At 39.5% G+C, this 27,132-nt stretch overlaps 1 protein-coding gene across 2 annotated transcripts in view; it reads right to left on the bottom strand.

The window, feature by feature from the left end:
• vsnl1a (visinin-like 1a) overlaps window positions 1-24,638 on the bottom strand; it is a 114,165-nt gene extending 89,527 nt beyond the window's left edge. Inside the window, exon 1 of one of the 2 annotated variants that reach the window (XM_072561974.1) lies at window positions 24,375-24,638. The gene's annotated coding sequence lies outside the window, so the exon portion shown is untranslated. Of the gene's footprint in view, window positions 1-23,712; window positions 23,832-24,374 lie in introns of those variants that run through there. The other variant, XM_072561975.1, reaches the window with a different exon arrangement.
• Between the last annotated feature and the right edge of the window lie 2,494 nt (window positions 24,639-27,132).

Genomic DNA, 27,132 nt, shown 5'->3' with positions numbered 1-27,132 from the left:
TCAGGAAATCCTCACGTAAAGTTTAACTTGTGCTTACTCAAGATTCTACTGATATCTAATTGAAAGTTACATCTAGCATTGGATTTGTGACTAATGTTATTGCTCACATTTAAGTGACAAATAACATTACTATCAAACGTGATTTAGTCTATATAATTCATTGCTTGAGAATTTGTGGAAGCTCAATTAGAACTAATATCCAGAAATAATACATGGAAAAAACATTTGACCCACAATTTCACCCGATCACCAACAAACTGTTGTTTCACCTATATCTCCAATGCTGGAGCAGCCGACATCCAAAAGCAGAAAGACATGTACAATATCCAGGTTTGGACTGACAAATGGCAAGTAATATTTACACTACACAAGTAGCAAGCAATGACCATTTCCAACAATAAAATAGAATCTAACCATCAACAGCACTACCTTCACTGAATTCCCTATTATCAGAATCCTGGTGTTACCAGTGACCATAAACTGAACTAGCCTTTTACATATAGTGGCTTTCAGAGCTAGAAAGCCTGCAGCAAGTAACTTATCTCCTGAGTCCCCAAAGCCTATCCATTATCTACAAGGCACAAGTCAGGAGTGTTTTGGAGTATTATCCATTTGCCTGGATGAATGCAGCTCCAACAGGAATGACGCCATCCAGGACAAAGCAACCTACTTGACTGGTACCACATCCACATCACCGAAGCTCAGGAGCAGGAGTATTTTCCGATCTACAAGATCCACTGCAGAAACAACCAAAGGCTCCTTTGACAAAACCTTCCCAACCCATGACCACTACCATTTAGAAAGACCAAGGCAGCAGATACATGGGAACAATATCATGTTCCTCTCCAAGCCATATGCCATTTTGACTTGGAGGTATATCATTGTTCCTTCAATTTTATTAGGTCAAAGCCCTGGAATTCTCTCCCCAACAGCATTGTGTGTCTATCTATATTACATACACTGCAACAGTTCAGGAAGGCAGCTCACCACCACCTTCTCAAGGGCAAACAGGGATGGGCAATAAATGCTGGCCCTCCGGCAACATCCATGTCCCTTAAATAAATTTTAAAAATCAGCCAGATTAGGGTGGCAGAGCTCTGACGAAATTCCAGCTGGAACAAACATACCGTGGTGTGAGTAATTATTTTCCAGGATTTCAATGTTTGCAGCTATTGATTCAAGTTCACAATCACATAGAAGAGAACCATATCACCAAAATTATAAATAACAACCAGCATATCCTATCCTATGTCTAGGAAATAAAGGAATGCAACTTTAAAATCAGATTTTAAAAAATAAATTATAATATTTTCAAGAATTTTTCACATATATAATATGCAGATTGTTCCCAAATTGTGACCCAAATGGCTTCAACAATGGCTGTTCAAGAATGTACTGCAGCAATTCAAGGTGGCAGCTCACTACCGCCTTCTCAAGGACAACAAAGGAAGTGCAATAAGATGCTTGCCCAGCCAGCGACACCCACATCATCTGAATGAATAAAGAACAAGAGTTCAGAGGCAGCAGAATAGTACCATTGAAATGTAAACATGATGCATTCATATAAAAGCCTTGTTCTTATCAGCTCACAGCTGGGATATTATTTCTGCTGTTTAAGCGAATGATCATTTTAAATTTGGATATCATTAGCAGCTATTTCTGAGCCCATACAGTAGAATGCTTTGTTCCTGATGTTTTCCTCAGTTTAACAAAACAGTGAATAGATCTTCTTAGTGCAATGTTGTTTATGTTTTTTCTACTTTCTGAAAAAGTGTCACTGTTGCTAGTTAACCCTCAAGTCCTGAAATTCTTCTGGGTGTGAGCATGCACTTGCATTGGTTGGGCAGATTTGGGGAATTTGGGGGAAACATGGTACAGTGAATGATCTGTTCCACATACCCAAATGATGCAGAACACTGACACACCCTAGACTCAGGCAGGAGAAATTTACTGAACTGTCTCTGATGGGATGATTTGAATTGGCATTGCACCAACACCTCACTTTTTGACATTGCTCACTCAAACCAATGTTGACTGTCAAAGTAATGCCCACGCAATTTGCCACAGATAGAAAATTCTGCAGGAATGTTGTCCCTACTGTTATACCTCAGATGGAGTAATAGCGCAGTTTAGCCCTTGTGTGATTGATTAGTTTTCTCAAGCAGAGCTTTTACAGATCTTAGGTCTCAGTTGGTTTGAGTTTCAAGAGCCCACAGTAACTCTACAAATGTCCACACACATCCACTTAACACAAAGTGGACAGAATATTCACTCATGACTCCCTCTGTATAAGTTTGGGATAGAAAACACAGGTCGAATCTCAAAATCATTCAGGCTCCAGTCAGAATCTTGAGGCTCCAGCACTTCATTCAGACATCTGGACATCCTGGACTCTTAGTACACCAGCTTCTAATGTCGTAATTACTATCTTGCCAGTTGACTCTTCTGCATTCCAATGTCAAAAGCTATGACATAAAACAAAAGAAAATACAAGTGTGCAGGAGCCCATACATTTTGCAGCTGCTACCCATTCCCCCCAAAGTTTGCTCGTGCGATCATTTATTGATCAGAACCAAATGCAGGAAAGGGCATGCTCAGATTGGAAGAGGAGTCTTGCTGCTGACAGAATCGAAGGGAAAGGTGACTCCATGAGCCTGCTTATTTCATTTTAGTTTCAGAAGGAAATGGCAAGTGTCCCTCAGCACTGTGGCATCAAAGCATGAAGAAGCTGAAGCAACAGCACAAGCTAAATGGAGAAGAGAAAAATACACCGAGGCAGAGTTAACCACTGCAGCAGGAAAAGAGAGAGAAAAATTAACAGGGAGAAAAACAACACCAAGAAGGAGAGAAAGAGCTTCTTGTTATTGTGCCTGAGCATATTGGATTACCTGGACGCAGCACATGGAGAAGAATTGGTTGAGTTCCACTCTGAGTGTACAATCCTTCCGAGGTTTTCCTTTATGCACTGTGCTCAGAAAATCCAACACATCAAGGCACAAAAAGAAGATCTGCCTCAAACAGAAAAACATGGGAGAGAAAGTGTCACGTGAGTTAAATGCTACAAGAAATAGGTAAAAATAGTGGAAGAATCAAGATAAATTTATGTGTCTAATTTGCACTTCAAAATGTGAAAGGAAAAAACGCTGATGATTTAGTGTCGCTTTCTTTGGATTTGAAGCCAGAAGTAAAGAAGTTAATGATAATCATCAGATCTCCTGCAAAAACAGCAACTAGCCTCAAACTCACCTCCAGACATACAGTATTACAACTGTGGCCTTAAATGGGCAGCTCATCCTAAACATGGATCCATCTGAGCAGACTAAGTTACTGCACATCATAGATATATTTACAACGAACAACATTAATGGAAAAGCACTGTTTCCTATTCCTTCGGATTCTGGGATTCTCGCAGTTTTGATAATATCTTGGCACCTTGTGCCTTGGATTAAGGTATTTCCCCTACCCTTTCACCTCCTGGGGACTCCAAGGTCCAGTACCACCTCAATTTTCCCTTCTACATCCAATTACTTGCCACAACATCAATAAATTCCTGACCCTGTAAAAAGCTAGCCATACTCAAAATTCCACGTCCCAATGTTACTGACCCCCTTATTTCTGCTCGAATCTGCCAAATCCACTCCATAAAGTTATCAATGTTCACTAATCGCAAATCTTTGCAAAACAGCCATCTCTATAAGATTGTAGCTACAAGAGTAAGCGACAAGTTATGAATTCTGCAGAGCTGGTGACACACAACTCATGACCTTCCTGTCTGATCATCATCTGCAAGGCATAAGGCAGGAGTGGTGATGGAATATTCTTCCCTTGCCTGGATGAGTTTAGCTCCGACAACAATCAAGAGGTTCTATACCATACAAGGCAACGAAATATCTTCATCATTAGTCCATCCACCACCATAAACATTGGCTTCCCTCACTACTGGCACAAAATGGCAGCATATAAAAGATGCACAAAGCATCTCAAACTTACTTTATCAGCTCCCTCCAAACCCACAACAGAGGAGAAGGGCAGCAACTCCTTGGAAAAGCTAACAAGTTTTCCCAAACTGTGTGGTTTCCCAGTGGGGTTGGCTGATAAAATCTGGTGACTATGACTCCCAAACCTGTAATGGCAGCTACTGAGTGTAGTAGGGCCCAGGAGAGTGATTTTGGAAATGCTAATCATCAATGCTAGGTTAATTGGCTAAGTTGAGATGATCGGTACCCAGAACAGCCAATCTGGTGCAGGCCATCAGCATTGACAGGCACTTCAGCCAACAATTGCTGTCAGTCTGAACAACAGCAATAAGAGATACCAGAATCAGGGATGCTCCTTCTCTCTTTTTTGTCTGCTTTCTTTGTGTTTTGGACATTTGTCAGGGAATGGAGGAGTCTGCTCTATCCAGTGAGTTTATCATGGCTGATTCAATGGCTCTTCTACACCTTGACTCTGAACCCTGATCTCTGCTCCCCTATTCAGTCTGCCTTTAAATTGCTTTCCTCCCCTCATCCTTGATGTCTGGTGTCCAATCCTTCATGTTGCTTGGTTGTAAATGGTTCCTTGACCCTGTGAGTATGACAGAGAGTGAGATGGAGGGAGTATGTGTGACAGACTTTGAGTGGGTGACTGCGAAAGAAAGTGTGAGTATCTGCACCTGTTCTGACCCACATATTACCCCCCAACTGCCACGTGCTGCCCATCCCTCACTGTCACCATTAAAAGTCACTGGTACATGCACAGGTAGCATCAGTGATGTCAGCTGGGTGCTGCGTTCCTGCGCATGCACACGTTCTGCCACCTGGAAGGGCCATTTGCCAGAAATGGAGAGTAAGTGTGTGTGAAAGAGTTAGGAGGTGTGTGACAGTACTGATGACAGGGTGTGAGAGCAGATGTGTGGCTGATTGAGTGAAAGAGACTGTGAGAATTTGTGGTAAAATGTGAGTCAGCATGTCAGAGAGAGACAGAGTGTGATGAAGAGAGAATTTTGATGAAGAGTGACTGATTGAGAGTGAGTATGAGAGAGTGATGGAGAATATGAGGACTGCAGATGCTGAAGGGTCAGAGTCGAAATGTGTGACACTGGAAAAGCACAGCAGGTCAGACAGCATCTGAAAAGCAGTTGAGTAGATGTTTCGGGCATAAGTCCTTCATTCGGACATAACCCTTCGTTGATTTTAACCCTTCATCAGCCCTTTCCAATAAAGGGCTGTGCCTGAAACATCGACTCTCCTGCTCTTCGGATGCTGCCTGACCTGCTGGGCTTTTCCAGAGTGACACTTTTTGACTCTGTTTTATATTATACTAAAACCTGCTTCTTACTTGGTGCTGTCACAACTTCCAATCCCCCGAATGGAGTCACAGGGGAAAATGTTTGGCAAGTGTTGCACTAACACCTGAAACTTCCTTCAAGCCACAAGTCATTCTGACTTGGAATTACATTGCCAGTTTTTCACTGACATTGGGCTAAAAATATGCACCTCACTTGCACAGTAGATGTACATACACTGCTGTGGATCAAGAATACAGTTTACAACCAGCTACTCAAAGGGCATTGAGGGGTGGGCAACAAATAATGGCCCAGACCGTGATGTGCACATCCCAAAAAACTATAAAAAGCTAAATTGTAAAAGAATCAAGAATCAGAGGGCATAATTTAAAAGTGTTTTGCATTAAGAGCACAACCAAATTTGGAAGAAAAAAGATTTTCACAGTGAGTAGTCCAAGTTTGGAATGTATTACCTGGTAGTGTGATACATGGATGGCAAATTGAGGCAATCAAGAATTTGCATGATTATTTAAATGAAAACAATGTGCAGAGCTATGGAGAAAAGGCAGGATGCTGTGACAGTGGGTGCAGACACGATGGGCCAAACAGCCTCCTTCTGCACTGTAACAATTCCATCATTCAATTCTGAATCACCTCCTCCTTCTAAGACCAGTTGTTGTTTCATGTTGCTCATCACTAGACTGTGAATCCAAGGTTGTAAAGAAAGAAATTAATTTTTAATTCATTTTGAGTTTTTGTGAGTGATACCACAACAGAATTTTCTAGCTAAGTAATAATCAGGAAAGACAGAAACAAATTCTGAAAAACTGCAAGAAATTAAATTCATGTTAAAACCAAAGATGGCAATGTTTATAATAAAGGCACCGATGTATGTTTTCACATAAAATGCATAATCATGGAGCATGATCCCTGACAGAGCAATAATAAAGAAGACCTTGAATGCTATGAAATACTATATGCTTATCAGCAGAATGTGTGTGGGGTGGGGTATGGGGAGAGGGAGGGATTTAGGGTGCTAAGCAGTTATTCTCACATGTTTGGGTGAGGTAAGAGGAGTGAGCAGTTAAAATAGAATAACTATTTCTTGACAAGTTCCTACTGAATATCCAATTTTACTGTTGCTGGTTTTGGAGTGAATGAGATGACCGATGAACTTAGACAGGAAACTCATTTTTAGTCAAGAGTCACATTGTGCAAATAGGATCCTAATGGCATTTTACGTACTAAATCTGTTTTCCACCAGGTTGAAGCAGGTCGGCACCCAATTGAATAGCCTTCACATTCCTCCCCAGCAAAACCATTGTCTTTTAAAGTGGAGGAAGCACAGTCTCCATGGCTATGGACAGCTCTCTGCCCCTTCCAGATGACATCCCACCGCCATCACCACTCAAACCACCTGTCTGGCACTTACCTGTGAACTGCAAGGAGACAGAGGACACAGCTTAAAAATACAGGGTAGACCATTTAGGACAGAGATGAGGAGAAACTTCTTCACCCAGAGAGTGGTGGCTGTGTGGAATGCTCTGTCCCAGAGGGCAGTGGAGGCCCAGTCTCTGGATTCATTTAAGAAAGAGTTGGATAGAGCTCTCAAGGATAGTGGAATCAAGGGTTATGGAGATAAGGCAGGAACAGGATACTGATTAAGGATGATCAGCCATGATCATATTGAATGGTGGTGTAGGCTCGAAGGGCAGAATGGCCTACTCCTGCACCTATTGTCTATTGAGATTCCATCAAAAGATTCCCTGCACCTCATCCTACATGTACCAGATAAAAGCGCACCAGCAATATTTAAATGAGGCAAAGAATTTTAAATGTCTTTTTGCTAAGATCTTAGACTATTAAGTGTGTTTAGCACTTTCTCACTTAAGATAAGAATCAACCCTTAGATCTTGTTGTTCAGGAAAAGGTGAATATTAGAATATGCAGAACAACATAACAAATATTGCATGGCAAAATATATCTGTCTTCAGATTTACAATGAGCCATACAAGAGATCTTCCAGTGGTGTAATAAATACAATCACAGAAAAGGCAATCGGTGCCTGATTGAGAGTGGACATTGAGAAATGGACAGCATGCTAAGAGTTACCACTCTGCCATTGCTTTTGACTTCACCACCTTATGAGACCCATCCACCTAACAATGTCTGCAAACTACTTACCTGTTGCCTGGATTAATCCATGACTCCAAGAATGACCTGCAGGCAGCAGCCACAGTTTCCTCAGTTGTACTGCTGAGTGGTAGAGCTCACTGGCTAACAACCCTTTGCAGGCACTGTTTCTGCCCCCAGTAACCCCCACCACCTCAAATGTTGATTCCAGGGAAAGGCTATCAGTGTCCTTACAACTACTTGACTGATGTTTCAGTCGACCTTCCTCATAATATGTCTCCAGCCAACAGGCAAGACCCCCAACTTCACAAGAAGATTCCACCCTGAGAACAAGAAGTGCTTTTTGTTGCTCTAGTTTTACCAGTTAATAGTATTTATCACTAGAGAAGCATGTGAGTGGCTACGGTAATTTATGGTGGTCTTAGTCCCCGCAAAATAAATGCAGCCAAGGTCATTAACTGTCCATGTTTAGGGGTCTACCTGAGAAGCAATCTCTTGTTTTAATTTGGTTTAGTGAATGAGGAGCCTACTGGGAGAATCTTTTTGCATGAACGATTATTGGAGTCCTATGATATCAAAACAACCCTACTGGCATTTTAACTGCAGGATGACGGAAAAACACAAGTATCACGATAAAGGCAGTAGGGAGCTGAAGGGAAATCCTCAGGAATACACTTAAAGCAAAAGCAAAAAATAAAGTGTAAAAAGAACAATTGATAAAGCATCATCTAGAGTATGATACACAGTTCTGGTCACCACAGTTTAGACAGGCAAAATCTTGGGTGGGTACAAAAGGGTTTCACTGGGGGTTCCCAGAGATTAGATTAGATTACTTACAGTGTGGAAACAGGCCCTTCGGCCCAACAAGTCCACACCGCCCCGCCGAAGCGTAACCCACCCATACCCCTACATCTACATTTACCCCTTACCTAACACTATGGGCAATGTAGCATGGCCAATTCACCTGACCTGCACATCTTTGGACTGTGGGAGGAAACCGGAGCACCCGGAGGAAACCCACGCAGACACGGGGAGAACGTGCAAACTCCAAACAGTCAGTCGCCTAAGGCGGGAATTGAACCCGGGTCTCAGGCGCTGTGAGGCAGCAGTGCTAACCACTGTGCCACCGTGCCGCCCACGGTGAGGCTTCAATTATGTAGAGATACCCAGTCAACATTCTCCATTCTTCTCAGAAGAGAGGAGGAGGAATACTGGACAAAAGTAACCAAAATTATGAGCAAATATGAAAAAATGGTTTGTCTGACGAGGAGGTTGGTCACCAGAAGTCATCCATTTAAAAGAACTAGAAGGGACTCAAGAAGAAACTTGCACATGACAGTCTTTAGCATTTTGAATGTACTGCCTGAAAGATGCTAGAAGGATGCCCCAGGGCTTGTAAAAGACAATCTTTGAAGAGGACAAACTTTCAGGGTTAAAGGCAAAAGCTAATTTTGGAACCAAATTGGGCAATTCTTTCCAAATGTTGTCACTGTAAGATCTATGATTTTTTGAAAATAGATTTGAGAAAAGCCATTGGCAGCATCAGACTATTTAATATTAGAGCCGAGATACAGCCGAGAGTAGGAGCATTTTTTGCTTTAATAAGATGAAAAGAGACAGATGGTATTGGAGCTACAAGGCACCACATAAGAAAGTGACAGCCCCTCTGACTTACTGTGAGCAATGCCACTGGAGATCAGTTCTTTCACGAAGTGATGTTGTAAGTTTCTGGCAGCAAAATGTTTGCTATTGACAGACAACAGATTTTTCGATAGGAGAATCTAGTAGAGACACCAGGTGGTTCAGAAAATGATCATTATCTCTGCTTTTATGTTTCTCTCTCCAAGAGGCAGAAGTTGAGGTAAAAAACACAATATCCATCAGTAGCAGTAGCAGAGTATGAAGCTTCACTGGCAATCTATGAAAATATTTTGATTTGATTCAGATTGTGACAGCAGCTCTTGCTTTCCTAGTGCAATAAAAGGATGTGCTGCTGCAGTAATAATTCATACAGGACCAACAGAGCAAACACATTTCTATGACTCAAGGAAAAGGTGAAACCATCATACTGTTAGCTGACTTCATCAATTCCACTGTTCTCTAAAAAATGTTGGTAATTGTACAGACATGAGATAAGGAGTGAGATAAGGATGTCCTCTGTAAGCTGGTACATGGAAGTACGCTAATGTACTGACGAGTTGGATGTCAGTTTTCCAAAACTATGAACTTGTCAACAGTGACAAATAGGAAGAATAACTTCCGTGCATATTGTGTTGTTATTCTACCTCTAGGTCTATTTTTATCCCCAACAAAAATAGAAATTGCTCGTGTAATTTCAGCAGGTCCAACAGCATCTGTGGACAGAAAGCAGAGTTACTGTTTCAGGTACAATGACCCTTCTTCAGAATCTATTTTGACCATTTGTTTTGTTTTTTTTTCCAAAGTAGGTGATTACTAAAATCAGAATAGGCTTAACAATTTTTGTGTCTCCTTAAATTCCAAGAATTCTTGCCATTAGTTAATTGCCATATTAGAGGCAACATTACAAACATTTCACTGCACTCATTTGAGCTCACATGACAATTAAAGCTATTCTAGTGCAGAGGTACCATGGATGCTAAGGACATCTGTCCCACCAGCAGTAGGTCAGAAATATTTTGGAGGAAACTAAATTTTACAATTTTGAAACTGTTGTGCAAGCTGTGGCAAAAGGAAATGCCGAAGGATAAAAAAGACAAACAGTGACCTTTTCTTGAACTAATGTTGAAGTTCTGCTGCCAGAGGAAAACAGGTATTTCTGAGAGAAACTAAAAGCAATAACAAATGTGACCAATGAAAAATGTAATTTGCCACTGGATGAGTAGAATCTTTGTAACTGCACCATCATACCTTCATCAATAAAATCCAATTCAACAGTGTTAGGGAAGTATAATCACCACAATCAGAATGCTTCAAAAAACACAGTACCACCTTCTCAGGGTGACTGGTGATCAGTAATAACACATCTTCACTAATATTACAGACACCTAAAGAACAAATTTCAGAATAAAAGCGGAAGATTAGGCCGGCCAAATCAAGAGTTCATGGATTGAAAAATAATTGACATATACTTGCAAACTTCAGTGCGATAGGGTTGAAGTATAATTCAAAATGGAATTTTAGTAATGTTAGTCTGAGGGATAGGGCAGGAAATATATGCAATGATATTGAAAACTGGTATTGGAAGATTTTCTAAGAGTAGTAATATACAAAAAGAAACAAAGAACTTTTTTTGTAGAAGCTGAAGAACAGTGAATCCAAAGACCAAATGGGTACATGCCACAACATACATAGCATGGGTAGATTATTGGAAGACTTCCGCTGAAGGTCTTCAGAAACACACAAAACGATAATATGGAGAAGTCCCACTTCCATTGCTGATAGAATCACTGAAATGTATATTAAACATAGCTTTACCAATTCTGACAATACCTTGACATCAGACTGTATATTTCCATTAGGTAAAAACAATGACTGCAGATGCTGGAAAGCAAATACTGGATTAATGGTGCTGGAAGAGCACAGCAGTTCAGGCAGCATCCAACGAGCAGTGAAATCCTGATGAAGGGCTTTTGCCCGAAACGTCGATTTCGCTGCTTGTTGGATGCTGCCTGAACTGCTGTGCTCTTCCAGCACCATTAATCCTGTATATTTCCATTGCACAGTGACATAATCAATCATGTTATTACTTGTATCTGTTATTCTGGTTCCATGTAAGTAGGGGAATTGTCGCAGAAATAGCACGACAGATATGTTCAGGTGGCAGAGACCCCTAATCCGATGGTTGTGCCACTATTTCTTTACACTCTGCACAGTTAACAGGCTATCCGGAGACAAAGTTCCAAATCATACAGCAGATTTGTTAATAAGAGGAGACTCGTTGGCAACTCATCATCCCAGCAACACCAAAGGGAACAGAAACACTGCTAGATTAGATTACTTACAGTGTGGAAACAGGCCCTTCGGCCCAACAAGTCCACACCGCCCCGCCGAAGCGCAACCCACCCATACCCCTACATCTACCCCTTACCTAATACTACGGGCAATTTAGCATGACCAATTCACCTGACCTGCACATCTTTGGACTGTGGGAGGAAACCGGAGCACCCAGAGGAAACCCACGCAGACATGGGGAGAATGTGCAAACTCCACACAGTCAGTCGCCTGAGGCGGGAATTGAACCCGGGTCTCTAGCGCTGTGAGGCAGCAGTGCTAACCACTGTGCCACCATGCCACCCACTGCTAGAATAGCACCAGATCATATAGTCAATGTGAGAGCACAGGCTACAGATACCTTAAACAGTCTCTTCTCAGTTGAGCCATGAGGAAGACCTTGGATTGGGAAATACTGGGTGACAGGAAGCATAGGGGCGAAATTTCAAAAGGATGGGGGAAGAAAGGTATTTGACCCAAATGAACAAGACAGCCTGAAATTTGCTGCTACCCTCCCACTCAAGTGGGTTGACCTACTGGTGACCCACTTATCCCTGAGCTCCTTCTACCAACTAGGCAGAACGTCACTCTCCAGCAGTGTCTAATTAACCAATTGAGGCCCGTGTTAGAAATTTTCATTATTTTTATTCTTTCATCAATTTTGTTTCAGAGCTATGATCTGAGAAGTGAAAGTGACCATTGGATTCTAGGCTTGTGTTTTTAAAAAAAAGCAAAAACAAGCCATCTATTTAGCTGTCAGTCTGACAGGGAGAGGTCAAAATTTTGCGTTTGGTTTTTGACTGTGTTTCCTATTAGAAGGTGTTTGGCTTTTGATGCTACAGCATGACGACTTGAAAGCTCCCAGTCTAACCTGCCATTATCAGCTGTTGAAGTTCACAAACTAGAAAATAAATTATAAGTATAACTGACTTCCTCACAATGAACTGAAAAAGTGACACTGATCAACAGTTTCAGAAAATCAACTAAAAAACAGTTGTATTTGAATGTGGAACAACAGATCATGAAAACCACTTAAGTAACCCAGATAGTTTTGTTATTTTCTTTTATTTTTCCCTTCGTTATTTGTTTGACTGTCTTTTATCTGAATGGAGTTGAAAACAAAGGTTATTGGATTTAAATCTTAGACATCAATTAGATTACTTTGTTGTTTAATTTTGCTCTGTTAAAGTTAATGTATTGTTGAAGAACTCTACAAACCACTGTCTAGAATTGATTATTCACTGATGGTCATTCAAACAGTCTGGCTAGGAATGATTGGGGCCACATTTGAGGGCCTTTGAAAGTTTCAATTTTATTGTGTTGTGAACACAAGAGGCAGAAAGACTAATTTTGGTCCAAGAGCCTGTTTCCATATTGTAAAACAATCAACTGGAGTAATGATGGGCCTCATCAACCATTCCATAAAACTGCTGCCATGTCTGGCGATGGGAAACGGACATTGGAACGGCCACGCAAAGACCTTAATAGAACCTTTCCCACTTGGACCAGGTCTTAAAATTCTGCCCTTTTTATGTCAATAAAATCAAGACTAAGAGCTGCTCCCACTTTTTGAGACTGATATGTCTCTAAATGATATGTCTTAAGGACATGGCTGATAGTTACAAAAAGAAGCCAACATTAGAGTTCAGGAATGACACTGGAGGTAGTGGGTAGCTTTGACAAATAAGAACAAGGAAATTGTCTGTATGAGCAAGCCTGTTGTGTGCCACACACTTAGGAGAAGGGATAGTTTCTGCATTAAGTTATAGTTATTCTCTCTCAAATAATGCAGATATCATGGAATACTAAACAATGAATATATCACAGTTGTTTCCTGGACAACCCCATTGATGTGCAAAGTACTTTTTTGATTTCAAAACCACTAATGTCAAATCTGTCCCGTGCCCAATACATTGCAGTGGAACACACATTACCATCCAATGAATTCTATGTACAGGTTTTTCTGCTGTAATGTGAGTTTTGTTAACGTGAATTCGCTGTAACGTGATTGCCGAACTGGGGAGACTGTTTCTATCGGACAAACTTTTAAAACGTGTGTTAGCTGTAACAGAATAATATCGCCAACACTTTAAGTGTTGTTTCTAAAGCGTGATTTTTCTATAATGTGGGGTTGCACAAGAACATATCCTGGCTAGTTGATATTTCCCTTCCAAAAGGAAAAGTAATGTAAGTGTTGCTCCTTGAAAATATTGCATTTTCGTTTGCTTGATAGATGTTCATGACTTTACTGTAAACATCTTCTTCCTGGCTTGATAAATCCAGTTAAGACGGAGTCAGACAGGTCTACAGCATAGCAAAAGGCCCTTGGGCCTGAGTTTGCACTTATCAAAAAACAAGCACTGAACTATTCAAATCGCATTTATCTGCACTTGGCCCACAGCCTGTATGCCTTGGCAGTCAAGTGCATAATTTCGTCATAATTTAGATATTATTTGCAGGTCATGGTGTAGCAGGAGGTACAACTCTCTGGCAGCTTGTCTTGTGAAGACAAGGACCAATTTCCTTTGACAAACCCAGTTACGTGCAAAGAGGTTTAAATCAAGGTCCTACCGCAATGTAATTAAACTAAAAAGTCTGCATCATTGATTCAACATAAAGTCTCTTCTACATCTACATAATAAGCAAAATGGAAATCCTCAAAGCAGTGAGTATGTTTTTGGTCTTTGTACGGCATGATATAAATACCAGGTACCATGAATAATGTAGCAGATCATTTACAGAGATGAAAAATACAGAATTGGAGATTCGTGGAGCACAGCCAACTAATTTCATGTACCAAGTGTAACGTGGAAAATTGGAAAAAGTAACTTACCTGTAACAAAAATCAGTTGTGAACTCAAATGGCAACACGCTCAATTCTGAACTACCAGTTTCCAGGTTCAAGCCCCACAGAGTTCAAGCATGTAAAATCAAGGCTGACACCCCAGTGCAGTACGGAAAGAGTGTTGTGCTGTTGGAGGTTTCATTTAAGACGACAAATTAAAGAGGTCCTGTCTGCATGTTCATATGGATAGAAAAAAAAATCCACAGCACTATTTTGCAGATGATTGGGGAGTTAGACTGGTATCCTGCTCAATATCCATCCCTCAATTAATGTCACCAAAAAATCCAATAGATTATCTGGTCATTATCACGTTGTTAACTACACTTGTAAATATTGGCAGAATATGTTAGTAATGTTGACAGGCCTAAATTATTTGTGTTTTGCATGGAATCCAGATATTAGTGCATTTAGCTTTTAGAGGTGAGCATCTCTGTGGCATTCTGTCTTGTTAAACCAGGGATAAATCCAGCTATATGTGAAGGGGTCAAACTCCAGGTTCTGCAGCATTAATTAGTGCATCTAAATTGAAATACCTTTGGCATCCTTGTATCTGTACTTGTTGGTCCCTCAGAAATTCTTCTTCTGCATCTAAATCATCCTCGAGAGGGCAGCCTCATTCACATGCTGGAAATTTAGTGTGATAGCTTTCAAAAGGTAATCCCTTTGTGAGGTTATATACTAGAAGCAACAGTGCAGCTTTTGTTTCCTATTTGTCACTTGGTGATATACAGCCATAGATCCAGTTTTCTGATTTTCACTGTTCTGCGGCAAGCCTTAGAAAACTGGGCCTCACTTTAAATGTAACTCTGTTAATGACAGATGTGGGAAAACTTCATAGATTTCACTCTCCCTAAAACTACAATTGGCTGAAACCCCATTTTCAACTTATGCTGGGCGTCATTTAATAAAGCAATTAAATCATCATATTGCCAACAAAATTAATTATTTAACTTATCTTTATTGAGGGTGTATTTTACATTTCAAAAACATGAAAATATTAAACATTAAAAATACTTTAATTTGTCAAATATTCCTTGTTTATAATTTCATTATATGACATGGCTAATAAACAGTGTATCAAAACGCTTGAAGACAAAATGCTCAATTTATTGCTTTAATTTGCAATATGTCACAGAAGCCCTACAGTTTAGAAGCAGGCCATTCAGTCCATTGAGTCCACATCCACCCTCTGAAGAGCAGTATATTAACAATATAATTGCAATTACAGTGCAGATTTTGCTTTGAAACCAAGATTTGCATTTGAGTGGTGCAAGCTGGCATGAGGAAATTATAATGCCCATCTACATTATTCTGGACTTAGCTAAGGAGAAACAGTCTAATCTGTATTTAACAGCATAGATGCCTGTTTTTTTTCTCATGATACTTCAAGAATGCAAACAGATTACAAGGTAAAGTCAGGAAGGTGGCAAAGATTTAATGGGTTGTCTTTAAAATTTTAATATTCCTTTTAAAATGTTCACTTTTAATAGAGAAAAAGCACTCCTTTTCACAGTGGTGCAATGTTAAATGTTACTACTAGTAGGCCATTGACATGATGGTATATTATCAGTCTCGTTGTGCACATTTGCAGTGATTTAACATAGCAAATGTCTTGGATGAATGTGAGTTGACAGTGGTAAAACTAGACTGAGACTAACCGTACCATTGTGTTTGGTGTCTACTAAGCCCCTGGACCAAACATATTTTATAATAAATGTGAAAGGTAATTTATTACATCTATCTTCGTTTTTAAGACATAAGCCAAACATTAAGCATTCTGTTGCTATATCATAGACAAACACCCAATTTGTTTATTTAAGAAAGGATTAGGAAGGACCCAGCACTTTGGCAAAAGTAAAAGAAAAATCTAAAGACAAATGAGAAAAAGGTACATTTGGCAAATGACAGAAGAATAATGCAAATAAACCTAAGAACAAAATTTTGCAATCACTACTTGCACCAGAATACAAAACACCCAAGCAAAAGTCATAAATTAAACATAACATCCATCACATAAACCCCAGCTACAAGGAGCTGGTCAGTGACTGGGAATTTTGCAGTGAGCAACTCAACTCCTGACTTCCCAAAGCCTCTGCACTATCTACATGGCACAGGTTAGGATTGTTATAAGAGTATTCTCAATTTGCTTGGGTGAATGCAGCTCCAACAACATGCAAAAGACTTGACACCATCCAGGGAAAAATAGCCTATTTGACTGGGACCCCTATCTACCACCAATGCACAGTGGCAGAAATGTATACTACAAACAAGATGCACTGCAGCAACTCAGCACCTTCCAAACCCACCAACTATCATTACAATGACAATAAGGGCAAGAGATGCATGGAAACACTGACACCTGCAAGTTCACCTCCAACTTACCCTCCATCCTGATTTGGAACTATATCGCTATCCTTTCACTGCTGCTTGGCCAAATCTTGGAATTCCTGTCCTAACGACACTGGGGTTGTACTTATACCACATGGAATGCAGCATTTCATACTCACCTTCTTAAGGAAAATTAGGGATGGACAATAAATTAACCACTTGGCCCAGCCAGCTCACACTCCACGAACAAATAATAAAAAAATAAACCACCTATGACAGTTTACAAAGTATTCAGCAATAATGTTCCTTCTTCTGTGTATCACCATTTTGTGTAGTAATCTAGGATGCCACAATGGATCTATTCAGTATATCGTACCAGATCTACATGCCAGGAGAGTCATGAGTTCCATTTGAAATCAGATTCTCGGACTGATTTTTATGTCGTATGGAAATTTTGACACTATTAAAAATAATAAATGTTATTGAATTTGCCAATATTAACAAGAATAGTGGCTCAGTGGATGTTGATTTTTGGTCTCTCAGGGTAGTCGGCACGAAAGTGGAATTGAGGCAGAAGATCGATAATGATCATATTAAATAGTAGAGCAGGCTCAAGAAACTATATAATCTGCTGCTGCTCCTATTTCTTTTGGTCTTCCAAATCTACTGGAACATGAAATTGGTCTGATGATGGGCCAAATGACCAATGACACAACCTGGATTTTGTTTCACAATGGTGATCTTGCTTTAATTAAAATAAACACAAATTGTCCAATACACAGTACTAAGTCTGTGATTGAACAAATAAAAACACAAATAAAAAACTTATAGTTAAGTACACTGAAACCCTTTCACTACAAAAATAATTGTAGATTCTAGTTCTAAGCATTTCTTGCATTTTCTTCTCTTTCAGCATTTTAAAGAATCAAATTCTTTGTTATACATCAGTAACATGATACAGGACATTTGGCCTGACCAACAACACGCCAGGAAAAGGATTAGCTATGGTGTGCTGGATTTTTAAAAAGGTTTTTCTTTTCATGATCATTTACTGCAATTCTTCTATTCTTTCAGCTGTATATTTACACCTAGGCAGCCAATATTTTCTCTGATATCCACTTATATCAAGAGCAGTGTCAGAACTCTGCACTCCAAGTGCATCAAGATAAAGAACTGTGTAGTCCTAAGTAAATCACTCTATGAAAAACAGTTAAAACAGTTGACAACTGTTTACTGTTATTCAAAAGGTTGAATTGGATTGTTTATCCCTTTGAAAGTTCCACTTACAATCAATTGTTTTCAAAAATAAAATTCAGTTCTTTGCCTTGTCTGCTATCTAAATTTGCGATATTCCTCTTTTAGAGCAGAATTAATTGCATGTTTTACAGTCAACTTGGTTGTATGTGAGGCTTTTATCAAAAACTAGTATGGCACAGAATAAAAGAGGAGCCACAGTGTGTGTGCTTTTCTCTCTGTATGTCATTGTAAACTAGTCCATTTTGGCAAGCAAGAATGGTCCTCCTCCTCCACTGCAACACTGTGTAATCCACAGCAGAATGTGTTCAGTTCTTGTTTCAGATGCTACACTAACTGATGATCAATCACTGTCCTTGAACACTATGTCCTTGAACTGGATGCCCAGTCTCATTAATTCAGTATTTTAATCATCAGGATTGGGATTGCTTTAGAAAATGGGTATCTTTGAACCATGCCACCTGTTTCTTGATAAAGTAAAAAGCCTGTTTTTCTGTTGTAGATGTTAAAATCCTACAAAAGCTGGCACTGAAAATATTAAACCCTTTTCTCAGAATTATAAGTTCTAAATATAACCATGATTAGACAACTGCATGCAATCATATGCTTGGGTAAAATTCATAATCAGACCTTGGGAAACCAACTACAACAATCAAATTATAGATGTTTTCCTAAGGTGTCGGAGAAAAACAAAGTTGCTTACATTCACTTAAGAAAGGTTCCAAATTTTTCACACAGAAAAGAATCAGAAATTTCTTAGGAACAACAAAAATATTCCAGGGTAAAGGTACCTACATTTGTTTACAACAGAAATGACAAAGTTTTTCCCACAATTGCAGAATATTCTACATAAAATCCGTGGCTCCTGCCTTCGATTGGAGACTCAAGCTTGAGTGTACAGTTTTTCCCACAATTGCAGAATATTCTACATAAAATCCATGGCTCCTGCCTTCGATTGGAGACTCAAGCTTGAGTGTACAGTTGTAAACTTCGAATCAATAAATAGTAAAAAAGATAAAAGTATTTTATTCCTACCCCCTCCAAAAAATGTTACAACCTCCCATTAAGAACAGACTGGAAAATTGGCCTCCATTTTCAAAGTACTTATGGCACAACTCCAAACTGGGTACAAGGTCATTGACAAGATTGAGAAAATAAATTTGGCATCAGTTACCTAACATTAATCCGTCTCTCAGCCTTGATATAAGGGGCGAAGTTACATAAGCAACTGAGAATGAGTTACAATAGCCAAAAGACTGAAACCATTACATAGGAAATCTTATAATCCCGAGGACTAAAGTTTGGAAACTTCAGTTAATATTTGCTTTATTATATAACATAGTCCTAAATTTAAAAAGTACTTAAATATTTCTGTATTGTGTTTTTCCAACTACACTATGAATAGATGTTTTCTTTGTGTGCTATGACCAAAGCATTCATGCACATTTCTTTTTAAAAAAGTGTTTAAAATTTGATTAGATCTACAGCAAAGAAGGAATGCTCTTCCTCTATTTATTACTCAAATGTCTAATTTTCCTTGCAATTCAAATTCCCATAAAATGTAAACAATCAGTAAAGAACACCAGCATCTGCATTCTCAGCTTCAAATATACATTATTCATGGAGTCACAGAGCACGGAAACAATCCCTTCGGTCCCAAACTAAACTAGCCCAATTTGCATGCATTTGGCCCATGTCCCTCTAAACATTTCCTTTCCATGTACCTGACCAAATGTCTTTTAAATACTGCAACTGCATCTACCATTTCCTCTGTAGTATATTCCATATACCAACCACCCTCTGTGGGAAAAACAATTGCCCCTCAGGTTCCTTTTAAATATTTTCCCTCTCACTTTAAAACTATGACCTCTAGCTTTGAATTCTCTTACCCTAGGGAAAAGACCTTTGCTATTCAACTTATCTATGCCCCTCATGATTTTGTAAAACTCTATAAGGTCACTCCTCAACCTTTTACGCTCCTGGGGAGAAAAAATCCCAGCCTCTTCTTATAACTCAAACCTTCTAGTACCGGTAGCATCCTTGTAAACCTTTTCTGCAACCTTTACAATTCAATTCCAATAGCCTTCCTATAGCAGGGTGACCAGAACTGTACAGAGTACTCTAAAAATGGCCTTACCAATGTCCTGTACAACCATGACATGACATTCCAGCTTCTATATTCAATAGTCTGACCAAGGAAAGCAAGTGTGACAAATGTCTTCTTCACCACCCTGTCTACCTATGAAGCCACTTTCAAGGAAATATGTTCCTGAACCCGTAGGTCTCTCTGTTTGAATACTCTCCCCAGGGCCTTACCATTAATTGTGTAAGGCCTGCCCAATCAAAGAATAAAAAGATGGTCTCTTGATATTCTGGCCAACATTTATCCTTCAACCAATACCTCGAAGACCAGACCATCTATATTTTTATTTTGTTGCTAACTGTGGGAGATTGCGTATATAATGGCTGTCATGGTTCCAACATCAAAATACTTCAAAAGTAACAATCGCTGAATGTCAGGTGCTTTGGGATATCCTGATGGCACAAAAGCTTTTCTCCCCCACCTTGGTTAAAAATATAAAATGTAAGAGGAGGAGAATATCAGACAGCCCGGTGAGCATGCTCTGTCATTTATGATTATGGCTCATCTTGAACGCCAGTTTCCTGCCTGATCCCCATGTTATGATTCTCTTAAAAAGAATAAGTCTATCAATGTCAACCTTAAATATACTCAAAGCCTGAGCATTCAAAGCTACCTGCTGCATAGAATTCCAAAGATTTCAAACTCTTTGAGTGAAAGAATTTCTCTTTTGGTCAATACTTCCAAAAATGACAACCCCCTTATCCAGAGACAGCGTATTGGTCCAATTTTACACAACCTCTTTTCTGAGGTCTACTGTCTTCTCTCACAATTCCAGCTGGTGAACATTTCTTACATTTTTCTTCCCCCAAGGCAAAGTTTACTCTGAAAAATAGTCCAGAAACAGAAATTGCTGGAGAAACAGCAGGTCTGTCAGAATCTGTGGAGCGAAAGCAGAGTTAATGTTTCAGGTCCATTGACCCTTCCTCAAAACTGAAGGACTGAACTGAACTTTAACACTGCTTTTACTCCACAGAGTTTCTCCAGCAATTTCTGTCTTTTTGTTTCAGATTTCCAGCCTCTGCAGTTATTTATTTTGTATTTAAATCTACTTCTGGCAGATTATATAGCTCATTAGCCAGGAATCATCGGTGCTTTCATCATCTTGAAATATGGTTGTCTATTTAACAACTGAGGGTACACTTCAAAAAGGTAGTAGCATATCCAATGAATTTAAGAGACAGCATGTTAAAAAAAACTTATTTATGGAAGCCAGAAGATGCTTTTGACAGTGGTGCAAGTTAGTTCCTGAAGTAAAACTTAACTGAGATTAGGAAAAAAAGGCGCACAATTAAGAAATTTGTAAAGCAGTCAGTGAGAACCGATGCTTCTGCAGTTAGCTAAGGGAAGGGGATTTATATACTCGTACAAAGTGTCTTTATCATAAAAAGAAACAAAGTCAATTTAAAAGTCACTTCACAATACTAGTAATGTAGCAAAAAAAATACTGATGCCAGATCAACGTGTGTACATCGCTGTTTATTTCGATGAATAGCAACAAGAATCACCTATATAAATCAGTGGCGCCCTCTGGTCAAAACCTGGTGATAATACAAACATGTTATTTTCGCTTCAGGTTTCACAGCATTTATTGAAATCTGAAAAAGTACTCGCCACTGTAGCCATAATAATAAAGGTCACAATGATCACGTCACCTGTTGTGTTCTTAAACGCAACTAATTCCAACAGGAGCTGTTGTTAACAGATGGAAATACGTTAACGTCTATGATTAGTAAACACATAGACAGATCTTTAAAAATGACATAGCGAAAATGTAATAACATTGAACCCGGTCAAATACTTAAGCACGATCGTAATACCAAAGAGAAGCTCAAAGATTAACCAAAGATTATTACATGGGTTGACAAATGTTTATGATGTGATCTTAATACGCAAAACATAAAAATACAGCTACACCGCTGAAAAACAAATAATAGTATTTTCTGGTTCTTATTGATTCCAATCACTAGAATTGAGCACCATTTATGCATTCATGATTGCTTATGGATGGATGATTTTGTGGCGTTACTTTTACTACAGCATACTCATTTTGCAAATGTGAGAGAGATCTGCAATGTAAAAGAATTTTGGATAATCAGCCGGCTTTCTCCGGCTAGAAACACTGCTGGAGTTATTCTATTTTATTTTGATGCATCGTTTAATATTTTGTTTTCTATTTGTGTTTTGAAATTTATTGACGGCAGAATGGACTGAGGCATCTGATATCGTTAAAGTCATTTCCAGCACAAATTACAAAGGTTTCTTAGTAACCTGTCTATGAACTGTTTTTGCATCGGATGTCATTTCTCGTTAGACTTGAAAACTGCAGCTTGGATATTCCAATTTTTTTTTAAAGTTTCAAACAATCACAGATAAGCTGCAGATGGGTTATCCGGAAACATGCTTGAATTGTCCCAAGTACCTTATGCAGACAGAAAAGCTAGAGAGACAGCTAACACTTTCTCTAAATCTTCAAACTGGTATTTGTGAATCCCCCCTAATTTTATTCTTGTATTGCACTCCTCCCAGTTACCGGGATGATCGGCCCCTTGAGCCCAGTGCTGTCAATGCTACATTTCATGGTGAAGAGCTTTCGTACCTCACTTTGAAAATTCCTTTGGGCGTTTGATGCAGCAAGTAAAAATGCCTAGTGGCTCTACTGTATAGACGATATTACCACTCTTATTGTAGCATTTATATTAGTACACTAAAATCAAGGATCATTCACAGGCGCAATAAAAAACAATTGCGCATGAAACCGAAGACTAAGCATCTGAAGGATAAGTATTCACACCTTTTATATTTGACACAGGTGCGGTTTTAGAGCGATCGATATTTGATGTATTCGGAGAACTGCATTGATATGCAATATGCATTTGACCATAATTTGTTGCTACTGAGTTTTAATGGTCTCATCGGATTGTGTTTCACACAGAATTCACAAAACAAATAATCCTGACCTTGTGCTGGGAGTTGCACTTTAAGACAGTATCAAAGGAATTCTGCACGCGTTCAGAGGAATCAATCTGCTCACATACCAATGCACAATGTCAAGTGATCATATTCGTAGGGAATACTCCGCGATTGTAAGTGGCCACTAATGTAGTCTAAAAAAACACTTCCCGTTTTGTCAGCGAATACATCTTGTCAATCATAACAGCCATTGTTTTACGAACTGTTAACATATATAATTCGGAAAGCTGTTTAACCATGTACATCGTCACATTAGACTAACAGTTACTTCATGCAGTCTTTATCAAATTTACTCCACAATCTCTCCTCAATATTAACAAGAAAGATTTTGTACATATCGTTTCCTAATTCCCCATGTCTTTATTTTCCCTAATAACTAATGCATCAATTTATAGTTATTTACCAAGTCCTATTAAGGGGCTTGAATTATTCACGCTTTAATTCATGTATCTATGTTTGTTTTAACCCGTTTACCACTGCAGCATACAGCAAAGAGGCCCGCCAGAAATGATGACTTTCTGCGTTCATTCAATATTTGAAAATATCAAATTGGAGTCTAAGGCATTGCTGATAATCATTGTCAGTGTAACAAAACATTCCCTTGAAACATTTTCACTTCCAAATAAAGCTGCGCGATTTGTTTTATTTTAGAAAGACGAGACTATGAACATTACTAAAAATGCAGTAAACCTGGTGGAAGCGGTGGGAGGTTGTTGGAACGCGTCTTGAGTTTTCAGCCACGAGATCCACATTAAGGTGTCGCTTTTAGATTATTACTTAAACCTCTGTCAATGCACAAACCTGGGATTTGCTCTTTTCACCACGAGGAACGAAAGGTCTATTTGCTCTTTCGACTATCAAAGCAGAGAAACGTTGCTTTATCATCTGGTGCGTTGCTAAACCTCTACTGGCGCGCTTCTGATTATCTGATCCTGGGTTTATTTGAAGGATGCTTATTTGCTCGAGAGTTCTTCCTCATGCTTTTTTTTTGCAGGCACGCAACTGCGAATCATAACCTACGGCTTAATTACGGTAGAAAATTACATGCATCTTGCACCGATTAATTGCCTTCCAGCTAATCGCTTCCCAATGGAAACCAAGGTGCATCTTCATGGCCAGATAGGGCAATCATGCATTGAGCATTCCACTTGGTCATTTACCCATGCTGATATTTGCGTTCGACACCGTACTCTGGTTCATTCATTCACTCACTCTAAGATGCCAGATTTTAAAATGAAAGTGACATCCTCACACGATTGCTATTTCAATTGTTATTTCAGCCCGCATTAATGTCACTTCATACTGCACGCACATGCCGGTTTACTGAGAGTAGCTTTAGGCAACATTTGGGGGAAAAGCTGAGAATTTTCTAAAACAAAAATAAAAAGCACGATCTGAAACAAGCGATCTCAATCGACATGCGCACCGTGCATTTTTTTTCATCCAATGCATCAGCCACTTACCTTTGAAGGTGAAGCTGTTGTTTAAAAAAAAACAAAATCTGCAGTTAATGTTCTTTACTAGATCCGTAATCAGCGGCGTCCTACCATTCGAGTTCAAAGCGGGTAAATCACAGTGTTTGATGCAGATCCACTCGGGCTGGGTGTATGATGTGCAACAAGACTCGCGTCAGCTCTGGCTGATGGGGGTAGCTGCTAAGGCAGGAAGGAGTCTGAGCGCCAGCCCCCCGTGCATCATACACTCCATATATTTGCTTTCTTTGAGAAGTAGTAACGTGGTTAGTTGATGTCATATGGTCTGAGTCTGCGCGACTAAGAGCAGTCCGCCTACCGTGCAGGATATGTTGCTGCGAGAAAGCTGCTCACTTCCCTGCTCTCGGTGTGACACCAAATGTTCACTACCTGATGCGGGCAGGAGGGAAGCATCTTACAATGCTAACATCACCGCACAAGTTCCCTTTCAAAACGTTTCCGCCGGCATCATCCAGACACAAACATCGAGCCCCCATCACGTCTAGGATTCCACCATTACATCCATGTGCAACTACCCTGACACTTTTGAGAGCTACATGAATTCCCCGATCCTGTGCGTTAGCGACATCAAACATTCGCCGAGGAGTTGCTTAGAACGGTGATGCCTAAGCCAGAATGAGAGCAGGCTTGATTTCTTTTATCCGGTTCGAACAATTTGGGGAAGCAGCGAGAGCGATTTTCACATTCATACCATGTTTCCGTAAATAAAAATATAATTGTTGCTTGAACTCTTTTCGATCGGATATGTGTGAGTCACCGCTCCGTTGGTATGTTGCATAATAGCTGAACATTCCAGTCACGTCTGCCCCGCCGCTCTTCGGTGCCTGTGCTGTAAGGGAACACTTTTTTTTATTATGGTGCAAAACATTACATTGAAACTGTCCTTAATTCAATTGCCATTTAGAATATCCTTAATGCAAGTCTGATTACCGTCGCAGAATTACTGTTGGATAATGGTGGAATTAAGGTATTTAATTTCCAAAACCCAAATAATTCGGCTTTCAAATTGCTATCTAGAAAATTAAGCATCAGCAAAATCGAATGTCACGTTCCCAACAACATTTACAAATGAAGCAAAGGAGCTGATCATTGGTTCTAACACATCGGTTTCCACATCATTTTTCCATATCGGCATGAGGTTTAAAATAAGTAAAAGGATAAAAAGAAGTTTGTGGGACCTTAGACGTTTAAAATATCATTTGTAATAACGTGTTGCTTTTCAGGATGAATAATGATGTTTTCTTTCCATATCTATCACAGTAAATGGCAGAAAAAAATGGCTGTTTTATACAAACAACTATTGGGACAAACAGGATTGTTTGTATTTTCAGTGACGTTCTCATGCATTTATTTTCTAAATTTTATTCTGACAAAACTTCACACTCGACTTCGAAACGTATTCACTTTTGTTTTTCTATTGACTATTATTTATGAGTCAATTATGTTACTTATTACAACATAAAGCTTGTATTGTGCAATAACATAAGCACTCAGAAAGGATATTTGTCTAAGGTTTCAGGGATTATTTTTCAGTGAAGGTTACCAAAACACGCAGTTACCAATCCCAACAAACGTTTTCACGTTAAATACTGAGCGAACATAACATTTCCTTTCACTCATTAACCCTTTCCCACATCAATCATTTTTCCCTCTATTAATGAGAAGCTGCTTCCAAATACTTCCCAATATCCAGTTAAGACAGACATGGAAAATGGAGTTAATTAAAAGTGCAGAGAAAAGGTTCTCACATTTTACTTAATTCACTCATGGAGTGTGGGTATTCCTGGCTGGTCAGTATTTATTGTGCATCCCTAGTTGCCCTTGAGAATGTGGTGATGAGTTACCTTCTTCAACTTCTGTAGTCAATGTGCTGTAGGTTAACCCACAATGCTGTTTGGGAGGGAATTCCAGGATTTTAACCCAGTGATGCCAAAGGAATGGCGATATTTTTCCAAGTCAGCATGTGAATGGCTTGAAAGAGAACTTGTAGTTGGAGGTGTTCCCATGAATCTGCTGACCTTTGGAAGATGCTACCTCAGGAGCAGTGTGTTTTGTAGTTGATGCACACTGTTGCTACAGAGCATTGGTGGTGGATAGAGTGAATGTTTGTGTATGTGGTGCCTCCAATAGGAGGCTTCCTTATGCATATTTGACCTGATGCCATGAGACTTCATGGCATTCAGAGTCAATGTTGAAAACCGTGAGGGCAGTTCTCTCCTGATTGCTATATTATTGTACTGCCACATCTGCTAAGTCTGTCCTGCTCTTGGCTCAAGTGGAGTGTTTTCCTGAGCAATTTTCCTACTTGTTGCTGGAGTGGCACTCATCCAGGTAATCCATCACACTCCTTCCATGTACCTTGTAGCTTTGGGGTATCAGAAGCAGTTACTTGCCAAAGGACTCCTAGCCTCTGACCTGCTATTTTTGCCACAGAAATTGATCTGGTGAGTCAATTTCAGTTTCTGGTCAGTGGTAACTTTGACGGCAGTGGATGTCAAGGATAGTTAGTTAAATTCTTGCTGAGCAAGTGCTACAAGATAGCACTGTTGATGACACCTTCCATCACTTTATTGATGGGGAAATGATTGGTTGGGTTGGATTAGTCCTGCTTTTTGAGTAGAGGGACAGGGCATACCTGGGAAACTTTCCATATTATCAGATAGATGTCTGTGTTTTAGCTGTACTGTTTGATTTGCTCTTGGCAAGCTCTTCATTAAACCAGGGTGGA

The sequence above is a fragment of the Chiloscyllium punctatum genome, chromosome 3, assembly GCF_047496795.1.
Source record: "Chiloscyllium punctatum isolate Juve2018m chromosome 3, sChiPun1.3, whole genome shotgun sequence".
NCBI classification, from domain to species: domain Eukaryota; kingdom Metazoa; phylum Chordata; class Chondrichthyes; order Orectolobiformes; family Hemiscylliidae; genus Chiloscyllium; species Chiloscyllium punctatum.
The sequence above is the reverse complement of the archived record's forward strand: the minus strand, read 5'-3'. Positions and strand labels throughout refer to the sequence as shown.